The sequence below is a fragment of the Impatiens glandulifera genome, chromosome 7 (genome assembly GCF_907164915.1).
Source record: "Impatiens glandulifera chromosome 7, dImpGla2.1, whole genome shotgun sequence".
In the NCBI taxonomy this organism is placed as follows: Eukaryota; Viridiplantae; Streptophyta; class Magnoliopsida; order Ericales; family Balsaminaceae; genus Impatiens; species Impatiens glandulifera.
The window spans coordinates 39,542,017-39,562,947 of record NC_061868.1 but is presented as its reverse complement, the minus strand read 5'-3'; the positions used below and the strand labels follow the sequence as shown (position 1 = coordinate 39,562,947).

At 26.4% G+C, this 20,931-nt stretch overlaps 1 pseudogene; it reads left to right on the top strand.

Annotated features, from left to right (window-relative positions):
* Positions 1 to 9,640: 9,640 nt before the first annotated feature.
* Positions 9,641 to 14,256, top strand: LOC124909872 (annotated as a pseudogene).
* The last annotated feature ends 6,675 nt before the right edge of the window (positions 14,257 to 20,931 follow it).

The following is a 20,931-nucleotide window of genomic DNA, read 5'->3' as shown; positions in this document are numbered from 1 at the left end:
CTATTTATCGAAACTTATCGTTTAACGAATCGACGGCAGGTTGGCCCACTATCCCGGCGCGGGCTGAAAATTCCCAACCCAACCCAAGGTGAGTTGCGGGTTAGGCAGACCAGCCCGTGGGTTGTCTAATTACAAATATAAATAAATAAAAATTATTAATAGTTCTAGAACATGATCAAATAGTCATAATACATTCAAATATCAAGATATTTCCTACACTTTTAGATTATCCTTCATTATGCTTAGCATTTTCAAATTCGTCAACATCCAAATTAATACCTTGATTTTGAGAGGAGTCCATTTCGAAATGAATCTATTATTTAATAGAATATTAAGTTTCAGACTTTCAGTGTGAAACTTATGAAACTAGAACCAAGTTTGAATCAACGAACCTTAAAGGCGAGAACGAAGAGAATAAAAACAAACCAAATAAGTAGCCGGAGGCCAATGGGCAAAGTATTGAGTATTGACTGTTGCAGTCTGGAACCAAGTTTGAATCCATGAACCCTTGAAGACGAGAACGAAGAGAAGAAATGCGGAACAAATAAGTAGTCGGCGACCGATGGGCAAAATATTGAGTATTGACTACTGCAGTAGTGGGAGAGAAAAAAAACTAGGGTTGTGCAGCATATGCTTAAAAGGCTTAGACTATAATCAAATTAGATTTATTTTGCCACCCCACGGGCCAACCCAAGTCCGACCCGCCTAGGCCCGCGATCCGAGCGGGCTGACCCGTGTAGGCCCACTTTCAAATGGGTTGCTAATATTTCAACTCAACCCGTCTAAATTGTTTGGTGGGGCGGGTCAACCCAACGTGCCTAACTCAAATTGACGACTTTAACCAAAATACTAAAATAACTTATATTTTAAATTATTATTTATTATTTATTATTTATTATTTTATTATTATATATTAATACTTTTTAAGTAATTTTATCAAAAAAATTTGCATCTTCTCAAAATGATCACCAATTATGAAAATTTTGAATTAATTTTTTTTCATAGTTTCAAACTACTCACATAATACATTATAATATTTTTAATTAGAAGGAAGACCATTATTATTAAGAATATTGAGAGATAAATTCTTATGATTTATTGAAATATAGTGTGGAGTATTTGTATAAAAAAAATTGAACAACTATTATTAATAATTTTTTTGAAAAATAAAAATAAAATAATTTCATTAAAATTTTAAAAGTGAAAGGGTCAAAAATCAATGTTAGACAAATCCTAGCTATAATTAAAAAATGATAATCAACCGACTTTAAATAATCTAATTATTAGCAATCAAACATACAAGAAACATAGATTACAAACTGTATCAAATCCTAACTATTTCAATTATGATTTTTATTTTTTATACCAACATGTTGTTTCAACATGTTGTCTTCCTCTTCCCATTGTCCTTTCTCTTCCCCTTCCTCTTGTAATGAAAGAGGATGAACTGAAAAAGTTGATGAATACTGCATATTCTAATTTTGATTTATTTTCTTTATATAAACTTTTCTGATTTAATAAAAATAATTTTTTTTAGGATTTTTGGGTTTTTCACCTTGTTGTTCTCAACTTGAATTTTTAGATTTTTATCTTAATTTCCTTCTGCTCCAGCTTTGAAATCCTCAACAACTTTGGATTCCTTTGTATCAACATTGAAATTTTCTTTTTCCTTTTGATTAGCCTGAGTATCTTCATCTCTGTTTTCATCAACAACCACTTCAACTTGATTTGATTACAATTTTTCAACTTGATTTGATTACAATTCTTCAACTATCTCTTCAACATGATTAGGTCGAGGTTTCACCTCCTTCTTTGTACTGTTTACTTCTTTTACAAAATTTTCTTTATCTTATATTTCTTGTCTTTAACCACATTTTGTTCTTTGATTATAAACATTTCTGTTTCATTTTCCTGCATCTTTACTTTTTGGCCTCTATAAATTTCTGATATTCTTCCTTAGTCAAATCACATTTTGGGCTTGAATATTGGAAAGTATTACAAAAAAAGCATCGGTAAGGCCTCCACTCATAAGTGGTTTCCATAGTAGTAGATTTTTTTTTTACTGTTTACTACTGTCATCTATATATCTTTCTAGAGGTGGGAAGACAAGTAACTGGACTCCAATGCCCCAATATTGAAATGTTAACTCTTTCGTCTACTACTGTTTCCACAGTTTCTTACTCCAATGGTAGAGAGGAGAAGCTGTACTTATCTAGTCTTTAGAAAATAACTAATGTTTTTGTAGTCTCCTCTTTTTAAGTCGATATTGATTCTATCATATGCGGTGGACTTGAAATGTTTCATCAATCTGAGTAATTCACTGCTTTATTTTAAAAATATGTCTGAAGCAAAAACTTTTCGGTAGTGTACTTTTAGGATACATCTCAATGTTAATTCTAGCAAATAATATATGTTCTTCTCCTTTAGTAATTGAGTCCATGTATAATGATCTATTCAATAAACCTGTAAAATGACTAAATACACTATAATTGTACACATGTGCAAGTAAATCTTAGAACTTAAATTATATCTGTGTAATTTTCGCTTACTTTATAAGTTCAAATCTTCCTATAATTATATATATATATATATATATATATATTCTTGATTTTTTTTTGAATTAGATTCTTCTTCAATTTAAGTGTTAAAATTATGATTTAAAATATTAAATATTATAAATTTAATTTTTATTAAAATTATTTAAAAATTATTTAAAAATAACAACTTAGCTCATATTAACCACACGTAAATTATATATATATATATTAATTTCAACGGACAATTCTCTGCCATGAAAAATATTAATAAGTTCAAAAATTATATATATATTAATTTAAACCGACAATTATCTACCACATAAAATAATAATATTAAGCTTCCAGAAGCTTTTCTACTCAAATATTATGAATAATTGGATAGGAAAGCTGAGTATATATCAAGTCAGCTTCTAGAAGCTTTTTTTATTTATTTATTATTATTAATATTTTGTTTAAAATAGAGCTTCTAGAAGCTTTCTTACTCAATTTGGATGTATTATTATTCCATCCTTATCTTGTTTGTTTGATATTTCTTTCTCTAGTTAATTTGATTATGCTTCCTTATTAATCTAAATCATTCTTAATTAGGTCTTGTTCTAATTCAGAATGAGTTTGAAATAATTTTTTTTTTTTTAATTTTAAGGTGCTAATATATAATGATAAATAAAAAATAAAAATTTAAAATAAATAATATTTTAATATTTTAATTATTAAATTAAGTGATAAGATAGAGAATGTGTGATATATTTTGGTTTTGGTTAAATAACCATACGAACAAGGCCTTATTCTTTACTACATATTAAGCTTTTAAAAGTTTCTTAGATTAATTAGTTTTAAGAGAATTATATGAAATAATTTGATTAGTATGTTTTAAATTACATTGCTCAATTTGAAAACACTTTTACAAATTTACTAGAAAATAAAGGATTTATAATATTTTTTTTATAACAATGACTAAGAAAATAAAATTATTAAAAAACACACTAAATATTAGACAACATAAACTGTTCGGGAAGTAAATAACAAAAGACATTTTAAGAGCCTAAACATGAAAGAAAAAAAATGTAAATATTAAATATAATATTATCAAGAGTTAAGTGCAAAGATCAAGTTAGATTATAAGTTCATTTGATAATGTTATGTTTAAATTATAAAAAATAAAATAAAAAGTTATTTTGAATTATTAATAATTTTTTTTTCATAAGGATTTATATTATATAAATAACCACAAGACCTTAAATATTATTGATCCAAATTGAAAATGAACATGGCGGTGATTTTTGTTCAAATTCAAATGAAATATTTATATATAAATTAATATTTTCAACTTTACATGATTATAATATTAACCGTTTTCAAATAATTTAGGAGAACAGCTATAATGGTCAGCATGAAACAAATATTGAATAATTAAAGCCAACTAATACGATAAATTAATAATTAATATAAACTAAAAAGTAATGGTGAATTGGTGATGCAGCATTATCCTCCAATGGTATTAAAAAAGGCAAAAAGAAACAAATGATAATGACTATTGTTTGGCTTCCACTACTCTTTGTCCCCATTTTAAACAATATAGAATTTGAATAGATAATAATAATTCAACGTAATTAATTAGTTATTTCGTATTAATTAACTTAGATTTACTACACCAAATTGATCTCTTATATCTTGTGAGACACGTATTATTAGTGTTAATTATATAATAGACATAAAATCGTCCAATACATGAGAAGAAGATAACTAATTTTCTCGGTCAAAAGTGTGTATGGTAGATATGAAATTGAAGTGGAAAGGTTTAATTTTAAATTTTATGTTTGTTAGAAATATTTAAGATTAAGAATTGAATAATTGTAATTCAAATAGAATTCAATCTAACATGATTTTGTAATTCTTAATTAATTATTTTTAGTTTGAAATTGTAATTTTAATATTTATTTTTTCTATATAAGATATCTTATTATTTTATTATATTTTTACAAATATAATAATTTAATATATATTTAAAAGAAATTTAATATAGAATTAGCATTATACGTCATTATTTCCACCTCTATTTAAACATTATAGGTAGGAAGGAATGTTTAGAATGAATTTTATATATTTGTTATCGCATCTACAAATTTTTATTTATATAAGTTTGACAAATATGAGAAGAAAAAGAATAAGACCATAAATTAAGGACCTAAAATTTGGGAGAAAACTATGTTTCCGATCTCCACCAATTTAGCCTAAATAAAATGAAATCATATAACTAATTATTATAATTGATATAGTACTCCTGCAAGTTGGACGATCTGGAAGAAAGACGCAACTTGGACAGTAAGGAATCAAACCGAGGTCGAAGTAGACTAGTAGTAACTTTGTGAATATATCAACAAGTTGATCATCAGTAGACACAAAAGTTACTCGAGACTAATCTTTTTGAACATTTTCAAGAACAAAATGATAGGCTAAGGCTATATGTTTCATTCGAGAGTGAAAAACAGGATTAACATTGAGATATGTGGCACCAAGATTATCACAATAGATAACTAGATTGACTGTGGGCAGGTGATCAAGTTCAGTGAACAATGATATGACTTATAGAATCTCACTTGTTGTGTCAATTAAGACTTTGTATTCTGCTTCGGTTGAGGAACGAGCAACAAAACGTTGTTTCTAGGAGCTCCAAGAGATGGGAGTGCTACCGAGACACAACAAGTAATACACGATCCTCTTCTCCCTTTCCTTTTTTTCGTTTAACACTAGACGCCACTCCTTTTTCGTTTTGCCTCTCGTAGCCATCGACAACTCTTCCACTATTAACAACTCTCATGAGCCATCAAAACCCTTCACTTGCATCACCCTCAATAGTATCACCAAGCTTATTCCCTCCAATTACTTAACTTGGAAACTTCAAGTTGAAGCTTTCCTCAATGACTATGATCTTTTCAAATATCTAGATGGATCATTTCCTACATCGGTGATAATGGTCTCCACCACCCTTGAATCTCTAGTGACAACTCTGAATCCTTTTTTTATCAAACCTGACATTGATAGGACCGTCTTATATACGATGCTCTCCTCACCACCTCTCCCTTGAAGTGGCGTCCCTGGTATCTCAAACAAAGACATCACATGATCTTTGAAATCTTCTCCAACGCACCTATGCCAAGGCATCCCGCAACCATCTCAAGTAGTTAAAGGAGTGTCTCCACATAACATCCAAAAGTTCCCCATCTATCACCACCAAATGTATTCTCTAAAGCAAGTTGTGGATCTCCTTGCCTCCCTTGGCTCTCCTATCTTCGTTGAATACATGACTGATCATGTCTTGCGTGACCTTGATGACAACTACATAGCTGTCATTGATGTAGTTAATGTCATTCCATTTGATGACCAACTCGAGAAACTTCTCATTCAATAACTTTTCCTTGTTGTTGTTCAACGACAACCTCTTGCTCCTATAACAAACTTGAATGTACAAAATCGACCCAAGCATTCTGACAAATATTGGCCTGGGCAATTTTCTGCATTATCCAATTCACGCCCTAGCAATCACAAACTTTTTCTTGGTCATTGTTAGTGGTGCAATGTCAAGGGTCATGTTCTGTCTTTGTGTCACACTTTCAAGAATAAACATCTTGGTGTCCCACCGCCTCCTTGTGACTCTCTTGCTAACCATGGACAAGTTCAGGTCAATGCTACAACAGTTGTCACATCTCAAAATAATTTTATGGTTGATAGTGGCAGGACGCATCACGTCACCAATGATCTTGTCAATCTAGCGCTTCATCATTCGTACACGGGTCTAGACTAACTGTTTATGGGTAATGGTTTAGGTTTAAACATCTCTCATTCTGGAACACTTTTACTTAATGACTTATCCCTCTTAAATACTTTGTGCGTTCCTTTCACGCTACAGAAAATCCTTTTTGTTTCTCAGCTTACCAAACATACTAACTCTGTTGTTGTTTTCTTTCCAACCTCTTTTCATGTAAAAACTTACAGATGGGCCAAACAGCCCATAAAGGCCCGTGCGTGGATGAACTTTATCTTTGGCTAGCCAACTTCCCGTCTGTCAACTTTGTCCGCACAGACTCCTCTACTTCATGGTACCATAGACTTGGGCATCCCTTCTCTTCCATCTTCACTTTTATTCAACAACATTTTTCTTTGGGTTCAAATAAATTCCAACAAATTGTAACTCATGTCAAATAAGAAAAAGTCTAGCGGCAACAAGAGGTGTATATCCCCAACATCTTTGAGAGGTCTTAGGTTTGAGTCCGTCAGGCGGTAAGTTATGTGCCTAATTAAATGGTTAAGTGTGTTTGCGGACTATATACTTAACACCCTTGTGGCCACATTTTTTCTAGAAGCGCTTTGAATTTAAGCGGGAGTCATGGCTATAGGGTGTCATTCTAGTTCTCTTTTAATTACCCTAAAAAATAAGCAAAAGTCATAAACTTCCTTTACATGAATTCAACTCTTAAATCATCTTATCCTCTTGAAATAATTTCTCTAATACCATGTAGGAAAGAATAGTTATAATGAATTTTATATATTTATTACAACATTTACAAGTTTTTATTTTTACAAGTTTGATAAATATGGGAAAAAGAAGATCAAACATATCCTTAACTAGCCGAATTAGATATATATAGAAGGAGATTAAATATTATAGAGAGTTCGTCTCATAATAAAATTTTATTTTTGGTAAGCAAACATGTGTCCTCGTCTGAACAAAACGTTATGCGTTGACAAAACATTGATAGTTTTCACGTGGGACATTGCTATAAGTTGTTTGCTAAGATGAGTTCATATAATTTTTGTTGGGAAAAACTTTGGGAGTCAAAGATTCCATCTAAGTTCTCGTTCTTTGGATAGAGCATTATTCACGGTGGAATTCTTACAGATGATATGTGCATAAAAAAATGTTGTATTATGGTTAGTCGTTGTCGTATGTGTCACGAAGAGATTGAATCGACAATTCACTTACTTTTGCATTGTCGATGGTGTCTAGTATCTATAGTCTTTTGTGGAGTATCACTGAGATTCATTGAGTGATGTCTGAGTCTTTCGTAGTTGTTGAGAAATTCAGATTGATGTAACTAATATGGCAAGTTTACATAATTTGGTTATCATCCCAATTATTTTTTGGTGGACTATTTTGTTGAAGAGAAATCGTCGAATTTTCACTGGTCGTAGGTTGTCCGATGAGTATCATTCATAATGTTATTATTATGATGTTTTCTGAAATTTATTTTGGAAAGTTGGTAGAGTCCGTCGGGGTGTTAATCGTTCTTCTCGAGAAATACGAGCTCAATAATCTATTGAGTAGTTTTTTATTTATTTATTTTTTTTATGTCATTTTTTTGGTTCAAACATTTTTTTATCATTTTAAATATGAATGAACACTAAAAAAAAAAAAAAAATTAAATTCCATATATCTATCCACTAATAATATTAATTGTAATATAGAAGTGGAGTATTTATAAATTTAGCTTCTAGAAGCTTTTCTACTCAAATTGGATATTTTTAATTCTTCCCTTCTCTTGTCAGTTTAATGTTTCCTTCTCTGCTCATTTGGTTATCCTTAGCTATCACACTCTTCATTATAATTTATTGTGATTTTAGAATTTAGGTAGAGATGATGTACAAATTATTTAGGATCAATTTACTTTTCAAATTACAATACAATAGGAGCTTGTTTGATCTTAGATTTTTTTTTTTTAAATTTATCACACTAATTTTAATCAACTAAATTATTAATATATCATTATTTATTTTTATTAAATTTAAATTTGAAATATAAAAAGACATGGTACAATAATCTCAAATAACTGAAATGACAAAAATAATTATTTTTAAGAGAATAAAAATAATATAATTTTTTTTTTTATAAAAAAAAAATCTACAATCTAATATCAAACTAAAAGTGATCGGATAGATAAATAAAAGAATATATTGTTTAACAAGATTAATTAGTTGATTAAACAAAAGTATATTTTTACTAGAAAATCATAATAAAGAAAGCAAGATTTGAGTTATTTGAAAATACTTTTTCGAGTTAAATTTGGGTTTATGCGTGGGTTTGGAAGATATTACGATGATCAAATTTATTAATATATGTGTAGTTAAATTATATTTTAAAATATAATCTCATTTAAATTAATATTTGATAAGATGCTCAAAATAACGTTTCTAAACATCTGATTAACGTTTTTCTGGCTAAAATCAAATTAATTTTGGACTTTAGAAGAATTTCAAATGGATTTATTGTTCAGTTGAAACAAAATTATATTTTTAGAAGTGTGTAGCTCTTTCCAACTAGTAAACACACTACCCAAAATTCAATATTGACCAAGTCTCATATGTTAACACAATTCAATATTTCAAATAAATTCAATTCAAGTTGACTAGCATGCCTAAAACTAAAAATTAAGTATTTATTTATCACAAAAAAAACTACCTTTAAGTAAATTAAAGGGAGATACATAATTGGAGGATGGTGTTAGTTTTTCAAATAAAAAAAATCCAAATCTAAAACCAACATTATATTTAAACACATTTTAGTCAACATCTCACTTTCCTTTCTTAAGAAATGAATAGTGTAAATTTTATAGTTAAATGATTGACTAAACTTGAAGAGCTATCTCAAAATACAAATTTTATTATTTATCAATAGTAATGCTCTCTATTGTGAACAAATGTAAGAATGCCTCCACTAATCTTTTCCTACACTATACAATCACAAGGCCAAATTTTGGAAGCTTGCTTTGGAGAAATCAGATGTCCAATAGATCACAGCAAGTGTTCTTCATGTTCTTACCCTTGCACATTTGCCTCAGAATTCATTTGCACTCCAACCATTGTTATCTCTGACTACACAACCATCCAGTTGCAATTATGTGTTTATAAGAACCATAATTGATATTTTCAGTTTTATAATTATTATCGTTTGCCCATCCAGTTGTGACTATGTGTTTGTAGGACTCACACCATCTTGTCACTTTCGAAGCCTCTCCCGACCTAGTTGCGGGTATGGGCTCGTTCAAATCGTAGCCCCACCCAATCGCGGTATGAGAACGAACGAGCCCTTACCCCTCACATTTGCGGGTATGGGCTCGTTCGAACCGTCTCCCTATCCGGTTGGGGGTAGAGGTTCGACAACATTGTTTTTCGCTGTTGAAATATCGTCCAAATCACCCCCAACCAATGGAGTAACCGGCATATGGATCAGGTAGACCAATGATTACCCCACCTTCTTGATCATTTGGGACGACAAATTCATAGTCTAAATCCAAAATGAATTCGGGATCAACATCATCGTTGTTCCAGTTGATTATATCATTGTGGATGTCCGCAGTGGTATATCGCAATCCAACCCATTGATGTTGACCCAAAAGCGTTTCTTGGCATTGTGGAATCTTTCCAATTCATGACTTTTAGGAAGATATTAATACATCTCTCTGCTTCTAAGAACCTTGGCCATGACATATTTACCTATTTGCTTGCAGAACTTCTTCTCCCAAGACAGAATAGTTGGCTTCCAAACATATCTGAAACAATAAAAAAAGTATACTTCCAATTCCATGAATCGTCTAATTTTGTTTACAAATGTTAGGATTTAAAAAGCTTAACTAACCCTTGTGAGATTTTCTATAATGTGATGATCCAATTCTTGGAACCTGAAAATTATTTCTTCGCCTAGTCCAATTATTCATCACATAAAATTTGAAAAACACAAAATTTAGACCCGCAAAGACAAAACGAGAAAATAAGTTGGATTACTTAAAGAGTATTAAATGGAGAAATCCTAGTTTGAAATTAAAGAGAAATGAGGCTAGAAGATAATAAATAATAAAAGGAGGATTAATTACTTTAAATTATTTTAAAATGTGACAATTTATTTATAGGAGCTGAAATGGGTCCTAATAGAAAATAAATCGTTTCTACATTCTCTCCTTTGACCTTCTTATTTATTTTTTTCATTTTTTCAAATATATTCTATATATTTACAAGATTTCTTTCTATAAATGAGATTATATATAACATATTTGATTACTATTATTTATACACAAAATAAAATTATACTATGAGAAGAGGTTTATATATAATTTGTGAAGACTTAAAATAAACTAACCGGATATAGATGCTAAGCCTATTACAAATAATAAATATCTGCTAGCAAAACTAAATAAAGTTATAAAGAATGTAATCAAAAGTATTTATTTTCAATTAAAGTCATTGCTTGTTATCATAGATGTTCCAATCACACGAGATTGGTCATTGACCGTGCAAGTGGGGAACATTACTTGTTACTAGTAGCATAAAGTTTTGACATCAATTATATATGTCAATAATTCAAAATTTTATTGTTTTGAGTTTGTTACTAGGATGGTATATTGTGCAATACATGAATAAGTTGAGGGCAGGTACTCTGAGTTATAAGCCAAATATAAATTCAAATTTTTTAATTTCTCACAAATTAAAATAAATATAATAATAGTATATTTGATTAAAAATATATTAAATATAAAAATTAAATATATAATTAGATCATTGATTTAAAAAAAGGAAAAAATACTTGCCGTCGTATTGATATATTTTTGGTGATTTTGAAGCATTCTTTAATAATATTTGTAATATATTATGTATGATTTTATAATGAAAAAAATATAATAGATATTTTAAAATGAGAAGAAATTATGAACAAATAAAATAAATAAATTTAAGAGCATTAAAATGTAACCTCAAAGATGATTTTCACAATTAGGTTAGAGTTGGATTTATGATAAAAATAAAATAAAATATAAGAGATGAAAAAACGGCTAAAATATAAACAACATTAGGATTAGTGATATAAAAAAGTTATGAGAGAAAAAATAATATATTATTATATTAGATATAACCAGTAAGATTCTCAAGCGATCCACACAGATACAAATATAAATAATAATAATATGCATTCAATGTTTAAAATTTTAATAAATTACGAATAATATATTAAAATAAAAAATAGAACGTCCTCCTACCACATTTTATTCACTTCGATAAAAGAACTTATATTCTCACATATCTTATCACATATTTGTTTCGAATGAACCTCTCACCTCGTGACCTTATATTTTCACCTTGGTCAATCAATATTTGGTTCATATTTTTTTAATATCTAACATCGTGATCTCACACTTTGGTCAATCAAATATTTGATTCATATTTTTTTAATCACTTTCAATTGATACCGGCCTATTATCTCTCGACAAATCATATCTCAATCACACTTAGTTAAAGTGTTGTACTTGTTTTGTTAGGTTACAAGTTCAAAACATAAATATAACATTTTTAATTTTATTTTTAACCGTTTTAAATTTATAGGCGGGTCAACCCACAATCCGACTTAACTATCCATTACTCTCACATATATATCCAAATTAACCACAACTCTCGACCCGACAATCCGAACACTTAAAAAAATTAAGCATCATTTTATATATATATATATATATATATATATATAATAGTTAGTTAAAAAGTTCCGACCCAAGTATTCATTTATTCTCACATATATATTCAAATTAACCACATAACTCGATCCAACAATCTGAACACTTTAAAAATTAAGAATCATTATATATATATATATATATATATATATATATATAACTTATATTGTTAAAATGTCATGCGTTTATCAAATTTGATGTTAAATTTAAAATATAAAGTGTTTTTAGCCTAGTTGGTTAAAAGATTGTATTTGTTTTGTTAGGTTGTATGTTCGAAACATACCTATAATATTTTTAATTTTATTTTTAACCGTTTTAAATTTATGGGCGGGTCAACCCACAATCCGACCCAAGTATCCATTTATTCTCACATATATATCCAAATTAATCACATCTCTCGACCTGGTAATCCGAACACTTTAAAAATTAAGTATTATATTATATAGAGAAAAAAAACTAATATATTATTATATTTTATATAATATATAGTGAAAAAAAAATATATTATTATATATATAAAAAACAAGTTAGTTTATTATAAAGAAATAAATATAAATAAATATAATATTATACTGTAAAATATATATTTTATAATATAATATATAATATATAATTAATAATATTATATACTAAAAATTTAAAATTTAAACCTCTGAAATGGGATTCTATGTAGTTGCATTACCCTTTGTTCGAGCCTGGTTGAAGGACAACATATTTGCTCTTAGAGTTAATATTTCAACTATTTTAACGAGCCTGAACATTCTATTTAAGCACGTAAAATGGTGAACACTCAAATGAATCCAAACTTTTATATAACATAGAACAAATTATTTGTTTATTATAGTGAGTTGATATAAATTTTTTTATTAAAGTCATATATAATTATTATTCAAATAACTAAATCAATTTAATATCACTCAAAATATATTAATTAATATTATGTTAATAAAAAAATTCAGTAATATACTGTTAATTTTCTGAATTTGTTTAATAAAAAAAAGTTTAAATTGTCATAACTAACCAAAGTAGGAATGCACATCCTACTGGTCGTCCTTGTCAAAACCAAATGATACTAATAATTCACTTCAATTTAGGGTTAGATACTTTTAATAATTTATATAATATCTGATTTATAAAATTCATTTGTATTTAGGGTTAGATACGGATAATAATTTATATAATCGAAATTTCTTTATTATCAATTTTAATTGAATAATCAAACAAGTTGAATTGATTTTAACTTTTTGAAAGATTAATTTGTAGATTTTAATATTTTTAAATTTATTTTATTTTTAAACCAAACATACTTATTTAATCAATTTATAGTTATAAATTAGGCTAACATGTATAATTGCCTCAGACCCAAATATTTTTGGGGTACCAAAATCTTAAAAAAAATATAATGATATGTTCATAGGCTTATTTTTAAAAAGCCATAAATAATAATTGATAACCTATCAATGATAAGCCCTAATTTAATTTGTATCCAAAAAAATAAAAATAAAAAACACTATCTTACTTGGAAAAAAGAATCGCACGATTTCCATTTATCAACAATATCAAGGAAAAATAAAAAATAATAAGAACAAGCATTCTGGAAAAAGAAAAAGGAAACACATCATTCGGAGAAAGAGACAATTTGATCAAGCATTGGTTGAAGCCGAACATATTGCAAGTGAAATGGGAATTGAACCTATTTTCTGAGAAAAATGCATCATTCGGAGAAAGAGACACTTTGATGATATCAACAGTGAAGAAGTAACTCAATCTTCTAAAGAATCTTTTCGAGTTAATTACTTCTTATTTATAATTGATCAAGCTATTTCTTCACTTCAAACTCGGTTTGAGAAATTTCAAAAGTACGAAGAAATCTTTGGGTTTTTATTTATTTTGGAGAAGTTGAAGTCTATTGATGATGATGGTCTCTTGAGCTCATTTGTCAATCTTCAAAATTCTTTAACACATGATGGGCACTCCGATGTTGATGGATCAGATTTATTTCTAGAACTAAAGTTGTTAAGACATTCATTACCCGGAGAAACAAAAAGAGCGATTGATGTGCTGAATTATTTGAAAACAATGGATGGTTGTTATCCAAATTCCTATATCTCATATCGAGTTTTGCTGACTATACCAGTTATTGTTGCATCTGTGGAAAAGAATTTTTCCAAATTGAAGTTGATTAAAACTTATCTTCGATCAACTATGTCGCAAGAAAGACTAAATGAGTTAGTTATGTTATCTATCGAGAAAAAAATTGTTGAGAAAGTTGATTATGCAAACTTGATCAATACTTTCGCTTCAAAAAATACGAGACGAGTAATATTCAAGTGACTATGTACTAGTTCGGAACATTAATTTTATATTTTGTTTGGATCTTCTTTGTTTTTTAGTATTTACTTATGACATGTTGTTTTGATAATATTTTATTTCTAGAATTTATGTTACAAATACTATTATATTTAAATCGATAAAAAAATATATGTAAAAATATTAAGTTTTGAGGGCACCAAGTTTTGTGCTCGCCTCAGACTCGAAATCTCAGGTCCGACACTGACCATTCTAGTAATATTATGTTAATATAATACAAATATAATTTATAATAATATTATAGATGTATTAATCATGGTCGGCCCTAGGGTAAGTTCGGCAAGCCCTCGAGCTAGGGCAGCCCACTCTCTAAGGTAGCCTACTTGTTAAAAATATTAAGTTATTTACTAAAATCTATTTATTGTAATTTTAAATGTAAAATGGTTATGGGCCAAACCTCACCAAGAACATTTTTTTTATCAATTTTTTTAAACTTGACTTAAATTAATCAAATATATATATATATATATATATATATATATATATATATATATATATATATATATATATATATATATATATATATATATATATATATATGACTTTTTTTTTTTACTGTGGTTGAGAAAGCCCAAATTTAGGGAACAGTTTCTCAAAGTAACCTGGCGTTTACCTTCCCAAATTAACCTAGTTTGTTCATTTATTCCCAAACTAACCTAATTTAATATTCAAACTCAATTTTTATTTATTTATTTATTCTTTTTATAATTAAAATTCTATATATAAAACTAAATTATTTATATTTTGATATATAATTTAAATTATTATTTTTATAAATTAAATTATTTATATTTTGATATATATTTTAAATTATTATTTTTATAAATTTAATTATTTATATTTTGATATATAATTTAAATTTGATTATTTTTTATAAATTTGATTATTTATATTTTATATATATATATATATATATTTACATTTTAATTATTATTTATATATATAATAAATATTCCCTTTAATATTCTAATAAATAATTGATAAATACTAATAAATTTAAAATATTTTAACTATAATAATATAATAATTATATATTCATAAAAAACGTTTTTAAATTTATCAATTATTTATTAAATATAATAACATTTTTAATTAATATTTTAACCCTAAAATTATGGTAATCTTTTTATTATATTTAATAAATAATTGATAAATTTAAAAACGCGAATATTTAATTATTATATTGTTATGGTTAAAATATTTTAAATTTATTAGTATTCATTAGAATTATTTAATATTTATTACACTATATAAATAATAATTAAAATGTAAATATATATATATATGTAAATATATATATATATATTAAAATACAAATAATCAAATTTATAATAAATAATTATATTTAAATTATATATCAAAATATAAATAATCTAATTTATAAAAATAATAATTTAAAATATATATCAAAATATAAATAATTTAGTTTATATAAATAATAATTTAAAATATATATCAAAATATAAACTTTATATATAATAAATTTTAAATGTAAAAAAAAATAAAAAAATAAATTAAACTGAGTTTGAATAATAAACTAGGTTAGTTTGGGAATAAATGAAAAAACTAAATTACTTTGGGAAAGTGAACGTCAAACAAGGTTACTTTGGGAAACTGTTCTACAACCTAGGGTCACTCTGACTCTAATATAACTACTTAATTATTTTATTATTCTACATATTAATTATATCTTATATAATAATTAATTATATAGCTGGATATACGGCATATTATAGAATTTTAATTTTCCTATAAATTATGGAATGTGACATATATAAATATTTAATTATTTTTTAATTTATTTTAAATTATTTATTTTTTAATTTAAACATTATTATTAGTACTCTAGTAAAGTTAATGCTATTGGAATTCTTTATTTTAATTTTAATATATTTTTTATTTTTTTAATTTATTTTTGATCAAATAAAATATTATTATTGAAAAAATCATTAAATATTCTTTTATCAAATTAACTAATATTCTCACCAAAATTTTATTTGATTTGATATAAAAAGTTATAAATTATATATATTTATAATTAAAAATAAGTTTAAAAAATATCAAATAATGTATTTTTTATTGATAATATTGCATTAGTTGGATATTTGTAATGAGAATTTTATTTTTATAAATTATTTATACAATTTAATATTTAAATAATTAATTATTAATTTTTATTTTATAAACATTAACTTGTATTATTTATTAATTAATTTTTAATATATAACTAATATTTGAATTTAATAAAAAATGTTTTTTTAAAAAAAGAAGAAGTAGAATATGAGTTATGCAGCTAATTAGTTGGAAAGTTATATGACACATTTGAAATTGGATGTTTAACTATTTTATTTTTCTTTAATTTTAAATTTCACATTTCAAATCTCTTCAAATTTTTATTATAAAAATGATGCATTTATTTATTTTTAATATTTATTATTAAATTATTATAAATAATTTATTATAGTTATTAATTATATATTAATATGTTTTTTAAATTATATATATATATTTGTTACATATATAAATTATTATATTATAGGAAGTATAGAATCATAACACACATATTAAACAAATTAAATGATATCATTCATATTAAAATAAAAAACAATGAAAAACTTAATTGAAACTCTAATAACTAACCACGTCTAATTCATCGGTTAAAAGTGCGACGATTGAACCCAAAATTCTTATTCTTTCGGTTATTACCGTTTAACCTTGAGGTTTTGTATCTCGAGTCCGTGTTTACATGTTTAGTTACATAATAATTATCACCGTCCCACCCTGTCACGGTTATGGGTTTGTTATCTCCGGTTACATCATTATTATCGTCGTCCCACCCAGTTGGGACGATATGTTTGTAGGACTCTCCCCACCCACTTGTAGGTATGGGCTCATTAAAATTGTCTCCCCATTTAGTCACGGGTACGGGCTCGTCGAAACCCTTTCCCCACCCAGTCGCAAGTATGGGCTCGTTCGAACACTCGCCCCATTCGGTTGGGGGTAAGGATTGGACAAAGTCGTTTTCTACGTTTGAAATGTCGTCCAAATCATCCCATTCAATGGAGTAACCATCATAAGGATCCCCTTCTTCTTGATCACCATCTGGGACATCAACATCATCACCGTCCTTACTCTCTATTACATGATGATTATAGATGTCAGGATCGGGCAGTGGTATATCGCAAGGCAGCCCATTGATATTGGCCCAAAAACGTTTCTTGGCACCGTGGAATGCTTCTTCGACTGCGGAATCTTTCCAATTCATGACGTCTGGGTATGTATGAATATACCTCTCGGCTTCTAACAAGCCTGGCCATGACATATTTCCAATTTCATTACAAAACCTTTTCTCCCATGACGAATTAGCGGCAGGCTTCCAAACATATCTATTATTATTATTATTATTACTACCTGAAACAAGCCATAATTAATTATAATACATATGGGAATGGTCGACTCTTTTAAATAAATAAAAAAGAAAGCAAAGGATAACTTACCAAACGTAGGCTTCTTGGATGATCTCATATTAGGATTATTTGAAGAGAACACAATACCTTTCAGGAAAACAAGAATCAGATATTGAACCGGTAGATTGTGATTGACAACTAAAAACAGAATATATAGGATTTTTTTCCTATTTTTTTTCCTAATTTAAATATTAGAATCCGTTTATTAAAATAAAATATACAATTTGTATAAATAATATAACTTATTAAGTGGGGGTAAAATTATAATTGTATATGTTATTAGTATGAATTATAAAATTGAGACAGTTCTTTATAATTTCTTTTCTGGATATATTATGATTTTGTTTTTGGTTAAATAAAGTATTATTATTAAAAAAATTATTAAATTATCAAATCCCAAGTCTCGCCGTAAGTTTATTTATTTGATTTTATATAAAAAAAGTTTATAAATTATATACATTTATAATTATTAGTTTATTATGTGGTATAATTATTTAATATATATTTCCAAATAATCAACTATATATATTTGTAATTTTTATGATTGTAACTTAATTTTATTTTTTGTACGGTATTAATTTTTTATTTTGTTTTAAAGAAAACTAATATTGTTATATTTTTTTTTATCATTTATTAATATTCTTAATTATTAAAATTTAAATAAAACATTTTTTGTTATATATGTTTTCATGTTATTTATTGAATAAATTTATAATTATTTTGAATATTATAATTAATTTTATAAAAACATTTTTGACACTTTCACACCCACTAATCCAAATAGTAGAGGCATAAGTGAATTTTATTTAAGATTATTTAAACTAATTATCATCCCATCAATTATATTTTCTTCAATCTCATTAAATAAATGATTTGAAATATTAAAGTATTATTATTATTAAGTATATTTTGATCTTTTGCTCAAATAATAAAATAATATTTTTTATATCAAATATATATCTTTTGTTCAAACCAAATTATTAAATCTTAGGAATGTGTGTCATAATATTATTCTAAATTACCTAAATATTAGGAACATTTTAGCAAAATAATTATGTTTATTATTTGAACCCTTTTTTCACTAATGGGTTCATTATTTATTTATCCTATAAATTATGTTTATTTATAAAATAATATAAAATAGAATTAACCTCAACTATTTTTGTTTATTTGTATAATAATAAAAAATATTTTTTTTTTATCAATTTTTTAAACTTGACTTAAATTAAAATATATATATATATATATAATTTTTTTTTTTTACTGTGGTTGAGAAAGCTCAAACCTAGGGCCTACTCCGACTCTAATATAACTACTTAATTATTTTATTATTATGTCTATTCTACATATTAATTATATCTTTTATATAATAATTAATTATATAGCTGGATATGCGGCATATTATAGAATTTTAATTTTCCTATAAATTATGGGATGTGACATATATAAATATTTAATTATTTTCTAATTTATTTTAAATTATTTATTTTTTAATTTAAACATTACTATTAGTACTCTAGTAAAGTTATTGCTATTGGAATTCTTTATTTTAATTTAAATATATTTTTTATTTTTTTAATTTATTTTTGATCAAATAAAATATTATTATTGAAAAAATCATTAATTATTCTTTTATCAAATTAACTAATATTCTCATCAAAATTTTATTTGATTTGATATAAAAAGTTATAAATTATATATATTTATAATTAAAAATAAGTTTAAAAAAATATCAAATAATTTATTTTTTTTATTGATAATATTGCATTAGTTGGATATTTGTAATGAGAATTTTATTTTTATAAATTATTTATACAATTTAATATTTAAATAATTAATTATTAATTTTTATTTTATAAACATTATCTTGTATTATTTATTAATTAATTTTTAATATATAACTAATATTTGAATTTAATAAAAAATGTTTTTAAAAAAAAAGAAGAAGTAGAACATTTGACACATTTGAAATTGGATGATTAACTATTTTATTTTTCTTTAATTTTAAATTTCACATTTCAAATCTCTTCAAATTTTTATTATAAAAAATGATGCATTTATTTATTTTTAATATTTATTATTAAATTATTATAAATAATTTATTATAGTTATTAATTATATATTAATATGTTTTTTAAATTATATATATATATTTGTTACATATATAAATTATTATATTATAGGAAGTATAGAATCATAACACACATATTAAACAAATTAAATGATATCATTCATATTAAAATAAAAAACAATGAAAAACTTAATTGAAACTTAACGACTAACCACGTCTAATTCATCGGTTAAAAGTGCGACGATTGAACCCAAAATTCTTATTCTTTCGGTTATTACCGTTCAACCTGGAGGTTTTGTATCTCGACATCGTGTTTACGTGTTTGGTTACATAATAATTATCACTGTCCCACTCTGTCACAGTTATGGGTTTGTTATCTCTGGTTACATTATTATTATCGTCGTCCCATCCGGTTGGGACGATATGTTTGTAGGACTCCCCCCACCCACTTGTAGGTACGGGCTTGGGCTCGTTAAAACTGTCTCCCCATCCAGTCACGGGTACGGGCTCGTCGAAACCCTCTCCCCACCCAGTCGCAAGTATGGGCTCGTTCGAACACTCGCCCCATTGGGTTGGGGGTAAGGGTTGGACAAAGTCGTTTTCTACGTTTGGAATGTCGTCCAAATCATCCCATTCAATGGAGTAACCATCATAAGGATCTCCTTCTTCTTGATCAACATCATCACCGTCGTTACTCTCTATTACATGATGATTATAGATGTCAGGATCGGGCAGTGGTATATCGCAAGGCAGCCCATTGATATTGGCCCAAAAACGTTTCTTGGCACCGTGGAATGCTTCTTCGACTGCGGAATCTTTCCAATTCATGACGTCTGGGTATGAATGAATATACCTCTCGGCTTCTAACAAGTCTGGCCATGACATATTTCCAATTTCATTACAAAACCTTTTCTCCCATGACGGATTAGCGGCAGGCTTCCAAACATATCTATTATTATTATTATTACTACCTGAAACAAGCCAAAATTAATTAT